Here is a 6,137-nt window from a genome sequence, read left to right on the forward strand (position 1 = left end):
TTGAGAAACTGTCATGCACCAGCTAACAGATCTAAGGAGAGAACATTTTTGTAATGTTACCCTGTTTGAATGTCCAGTTTTCCATTAGTTAAGAGAACATTCTTTGTTAGAAAAAACCTTCTGAGAACCTTTTTAGAATGTTTTTGTGTTAAAGTTAGAACATTCCCTTAATGTCAAGCAGAAACAAGAACATTCTTGTGTCCAGTTTTCTGAAGGTTAGGATAATATTCCATCAACCTTCCACCAAATATATGTAACAGTGTAGGTTCCGTCCCTCTCTTTGCCCCAACCCGGGCTCGAACCAGGGACCCTTGCACACATAAACAACTGACACCCACCGAAGCATCGTTACCCATCGCGCCACAAAAGCTGCGGCCCTTGCAACGCAAGGGGAAACCCTACTTCAAGTCTCAGAGCGAGTGACGTCACTGATTGAAATGCTATTAGCGCGCACCACCGCTAACTAACTAGCCATTTCACATTGGTTACATATACACAGAACATGGTTGCCATGTTCTCAGAGCAGGAAGCACCAGTGACTAGATCAATAAAAAAGTGGTCAGATGAAGCAGATGCTAAGCTACAGGACTGTTTTGCTAGCACAGACTGGAATATGTTCCGGGATTCCTCCGATGGCATTGAAGAGTACACCACATCAGTCATTAGCTTCATCAATAAGTGCATCGATGACCTCATCCCCACAGTGACCGTACGTACATATCCCAACCAGAAAAACATACACCGGCTCTGACACTCATCGGATGTAGCAAGGATTGCAAACCATTACAGACTACAAGGGAAGCACAACCGAGAGCTGCCCAGTGACACAAGCTCGCTTCAAGGCAAATAACACAAACATGCATGAGAGCATCAGCTGTTCCAGAAGACTGTCTGATCACGCTCTCCACAGCCGATGTGAGTAAGACTTTTAGACAAGTCAACATTCACAAGGCCGCAGGACCAGACGAATTACCAGGACGTGTACTCCAAGCATGCACTGACCAACTGGCAACTGTCTTCACTGACATTTTCAACCTCTCCCTGTCCAAGTTTGTAATACCAACATGTTTTAAGCAGACCACCATAGTGCTTGTGCCCAAGAACACTAAGGTAACCTGCCTAAATGACTACCGACCCGTAGCACTCACGTCTGTAGCCATGAAGTGCTTTGAAAGACTGGTCATGGCTCACAACACCATCATCCCAGAAACCCTAGACCACTCCAATTTGCATACCGCTCCAACAGATCCACAGATGATACAATCTCTATTGCACTCCACACTGCCCTTTCCCACTTGGACAAAAGGAACACCTATGTGAGAATGCTATTCATTGACTACAGCTCATCGTTCAACACCATAGTGCCCTCAAAGCGCATCAATAAGCTAAGGACCCTGGACTAAACACCTCCCTCTGCAACTGGATCCTGGAATTCCTGACGGGCCGACACCAGGTGGTAACGGTAGGTAACAACACATCCGCCACGCTGATCCTCAACACAGGGGCCCTTAGGGGTGCGTGCTCAGTCCCCTCCTGTACTCCCTGTTCACTCATGACTGCACTGCCAGGCAAGACTCCAACACCATCATTAAGTTTTCCGACGACGAGACCGCCTATAGTGAGGAAGTCAGAGACCTGGCCGTGTGGTGCCAGGACAACTTTTCCCTCAACGTGATCAATACAAAGGAGATTGTGGTCTACAGGAAAAAAGAGGACCGAGCATGCTCCCATTCTCATCGACGGGGGCTGCAGTGGAGCAGGTTGAGAGCATCAAGTTCTTTGGTGTCCACATTAACAAACTATCATGGTCCAAACACACCAAGACAGTCATGAAAAGGGCACGACAAAACCTATTCCCCCTCAGGAGACTGAAAAGATTTGGCATGGTTCCTCAAAAAAGTTCTACATCTGCACCATCGAGAGCATCCTGACTGGTTGCATCACTGCCTGGTATGGCAACTGCTCTGCCTCTGAACGACCCAGTCCATCACTGGGGCCAAGCTTCCTGCCATCCAGGACCTCCATACCAGGCGGTGTCAGGAAGGCCCTAAAAATTGCAAAGTCTCCAGCCACCCTAGACATAAACTGTTCTCTCTGCTACCGCATGGCAAGTAGTACCAGAGTACCAAGTCTAGGTCCAAGAGGCTTCTAAACAGCTTCTACCCCCAAGCCCTAAGACTCCTGAACACCTAATCAAATAGCTACCCAGACTATTGGCATTGCCCCCCCTCTCTCTCTTTTACACCGCTGCTACTCCGTTGTTATCTATGCATAGTCACTTTAATAACTTTACATATTACCTCAACTAACCGATGACCCCGACACATTGACTGTACCGGTACCCCCTTGTATATAGTCTCACTATTATTTTACTGCTGCTCTTTAATGACTTGTTACTTTTATTTCTTATTCAACTGCACTGTTGTATTCGGCACATGTGACTAAGTTTTTCTTGAGTGTATTTGTACAGAGCGAAGATTTATTACAAAGAGCATTCACCCTATTGCTTACACCTATCAAGTTATTTCATATCTACATAAGTGCCTAGGGAGGAGGGCTAAGGGTTTCACTTGTGTAGATCAGAAACAACTTGATAGGTGTAAAGCAATAAAGTGAATGCACTGAAGTAAATCTCATCTCTGTTAAAAGTGGCCTGTGTTGGAGACCTGCTTGGGGATGTGAGAGCAGGGTGACTCCCCTAGCAGTTTTCAAACACAGGCCACCAGCACCAATGACAAATGCCCTAACCACTGTCACAATAAGGGATCTCTAGTAATACTAATAAATTACTGTATAAATGAACATGCACAACGTAATAATGTATGTCAAAGTGTGTCAAATATATAAGTTGAAAACACTTAAAACGAGTGAGCATCTCTAACCTTGCCAACAGACAAAGAGCTATCAATGGATGTGGTTCACCAATTAGGGCCTTGATTGGCTTGGCAACAGTAACTGGGCATGATGTGTAATGAATTTCTTTGCACACCAATGTTCTTTAAACAATCCCATGAAAAGTGTCTAGAACAATATCTTAACTTCTGAGAACTTGGCAACCATGTTCTGTGTACGTTTGGTGGGACGTTGATGGAATATTCTAACCCACAGAACATTTGACACTGTTTTTTGCCACGTTCCCATGAAACCTGTCAAGAACATTAATAATATATTGTGTTCTGATAACATGGTAACCACATTCTGGGTAAGTTATTTAACATTAAGGGAATGGCTTCTGTGAAACATTCCTTGCATGTCACGGGATCATTCCTATGAAAAAGTTTGTTAATGACTCAATGAGATGTACGTTTTCTAAAGTTGTGGAAAAGTTTGTCAGCTGGGTGCTCCCTATACCTTGTTGAATGCTAAGGGATAGGCCAAGGACTGTAGAGCACATGTTCTAGGGTTCAAGGACAGTGGTCCTTTAGTAGTTTTGGAAATCCCAGACCTAGGACACATTGTGGGAGGTAATCTGTTTGCCTAGGTAGACTAGTTCTTTAGGGACTACTGGGGCTGTAGGTAGAGAGGGACAGTTTAGCTGTAATCTTAACTTGATTGACCAGCACGTGATAAGATTAGAATAAAATGTAATTAAAAGCATAACATGGTTAGGGTGAAATTTAAGGAACTAGTGGATGTGACAAGACCTAGATATAATACCTATACATGCATGTGGCAAAATGTCTGCAGTTAAAATGCCTGACTGGTGATTAAAAATGTCTGTTTTAGCTGTCCCAGATTTACCTGGAGTTCTGCCTGACAAACTGCTCACTGGGGAGGAAAGGAAGGAATGGGGGGGAACAAAACAAAAAACTGCGATATCAGCACGTAATCCATCATGAAGAGTTGGATGATGCTATGCATTCCTCAGAGACACGCACAAACGATCAGCGGGGCATAAATGTTTCCATCTCTGAGCAGCCAGCCAGCCAGCCACTGTTGTCTCCTATACAGTTCTGTAGAATGTCTAAATCACATTCACAATGCATTTCAGGCAGCCCTGTCTCAGTCCACTTGCAGCGAAATTTGTCAGATATTAACCATAAGTTACATTTAGAGGGTGATAATGGTCACAGTAAAATATACTGCTCAAAAAAATAAAGGGAACACTTAAACAACACATCCTAGATCTGAATGAAAGAAATAATCTTATTAAATACTTTTTTCTTTACATAGTTGAATGTGCTGACAACAAAATCACACAAAAATAACCAATGGAAATCCAATTTATCAACCCATGGAGGTCTGGATTTGGAGTCACACTCAAAATTAAAGTGGAAAACCACACTACAGGCTGATCCAACTTTGATGTAATGTCCTTAAAACAAGTCAAAATGAGGCTCAGCAGTGTGTGTGGCCTCCACATGCCTGTATGACCTCCCTACAACGCCTGGGCATGCTCCTGATGAGGTGGCGGATGGTCTCCTGAGGGATCTCCTCCCAGACCTGGACTAAAGCATCCGCCAACTCCTGGATAGTCTGTGGTGCAACGTGGCGTTGGTGGATGGAGCGAGACATGATGTCCCAGATGTGCTCAATTGGATTCAGGTCTGGGGAACGGGCGGGCCAGTCCATAGCATCAATGCCTTCCTCTTGCAGGAACTGCTGACACACTCCAGCCACATGAGGTCTAGCATTGTCTTGCATTAGGTGGAACCCAGGGCCAACCGCACCAGCATATGGTCTCACAAGGGGTCTGAGGATCTGATCTCGGTACCTAATGGCAGTCAGGCTACCTCTGGCAAGCACATGGAGGGCTGTGCGGCCCCCCCAAAGAAATGCCACCCCACACCATGACTGACCCACCGCCAAACCGGTCATGCTGGAGGATGTTGCAGGCAGCAGAACGTTCTCCACAGTGTCTCCAGACTTTGTCACGTCTGTCACGTGCTCAGTGTGAACCTGCTTTCATCTGTGAAGAGCACAGGGCGCCAGTGGCGAATTTGCCAATCTTGGTGTTCTCTGGCAAATGCCAAACGTCCTGCACGGTGTTGGGCTGTAAGCACAACCCCCACCTGTGGATGTCAGGCCCTCATACCACCCTCATGGAGTCTGTTTCTGACCATTTGAGCAGACACATGCACATTTGTGGCCTGCTGGAGGTCATTTTGCAGGGCTCTGGCAGTGCTTCTCCTGCTCCTCCTTGCACAAAGGCGGAGGTAGCGGTCCTGCTGCTGGGTTGTTGCCCTCCTACGGCCTCCTCCACGTCTCCTGATGTACTGGCCTGTCTCCTGGTAGCGCCTCCATGCTCTGGACACTACGCTGACAGACACAGCAAACCTTCCTGCCACAGCTCGCATTGATGTGCCATCCTGGATGAGCTGCACTACCTGAGCCACTTGTGTGGGTTGTAGACTCCGTCTCATGCTACCACTAGAGTCAAAGCACCGCCAGCATTCAAAAGTGACCAAAACATCAGCCAGGAAGCATAGGAACTGAGAAGTGGTCTGTGGTCCCCACCTGCAGAACCACTCCTTTATTGGGGGGTGTCTTGCTAATTGCCTATAATTTCCACCTGTTGTCTATTCCATTTGCACAACAGCATGTGAAATTTATTGTCAATCAGTGTTGCTTGCTAAGTGGACAGTTTGATTTCACAGAAGTGTGATTGACTTGGAGTTACATTGTGTTGTTTAAGTGTTCCCTTTATTTTTTTTGAGCAGTGTATTATATTCTGAGAACATGGCAACCATGTTCTGTGTATGTTTGCTGGGACATTGATGGAATGGTCTCCTAACCGTCAATCTTGTAGAAATGCAAATGGTAGCAAAATTATACACAATCTAGAAGCAGATTGATACAGCACAGTGGAATGCCTGACCAATCTAACCGGAACAGTCATTCCTCCATGTTGTTCATGGTGAGTGAAAGCAATACTGTATTGAATAAAGATTTAAGCACGGTGAGTAAATGCAAGCTGGCCATGTAGATGAGAAAACACTAATTTAATCAAGCAGCCCTCTAGTCAGGAATAGAAATGTGGTTATCATGTCATGATGTTCACAGATTAATGTGCCAGAGGGATAAGACATTTAATTGAATATTAATCATCCCAAGCGATTATTTTACTGCAAGGAGTCCGAGTAGGATGTAGCAAAACAAAACATGGTTCATAATGTGTTCTGCTACGATTTCCAGAC

The sequence above is a fragment of the Salmo trutta genome, chromosome 24 (genome assembly GCF_901001165.1).
Source record: "Salmo trutta chromosome 24, fSalTru1.1, whole genome shotgun sequence".
NCBI lineage: Eukaryota > Metazoa > Chordata > Actinopteri > Salmoniformes > Salmonidae > Salmo > Salmo trutta.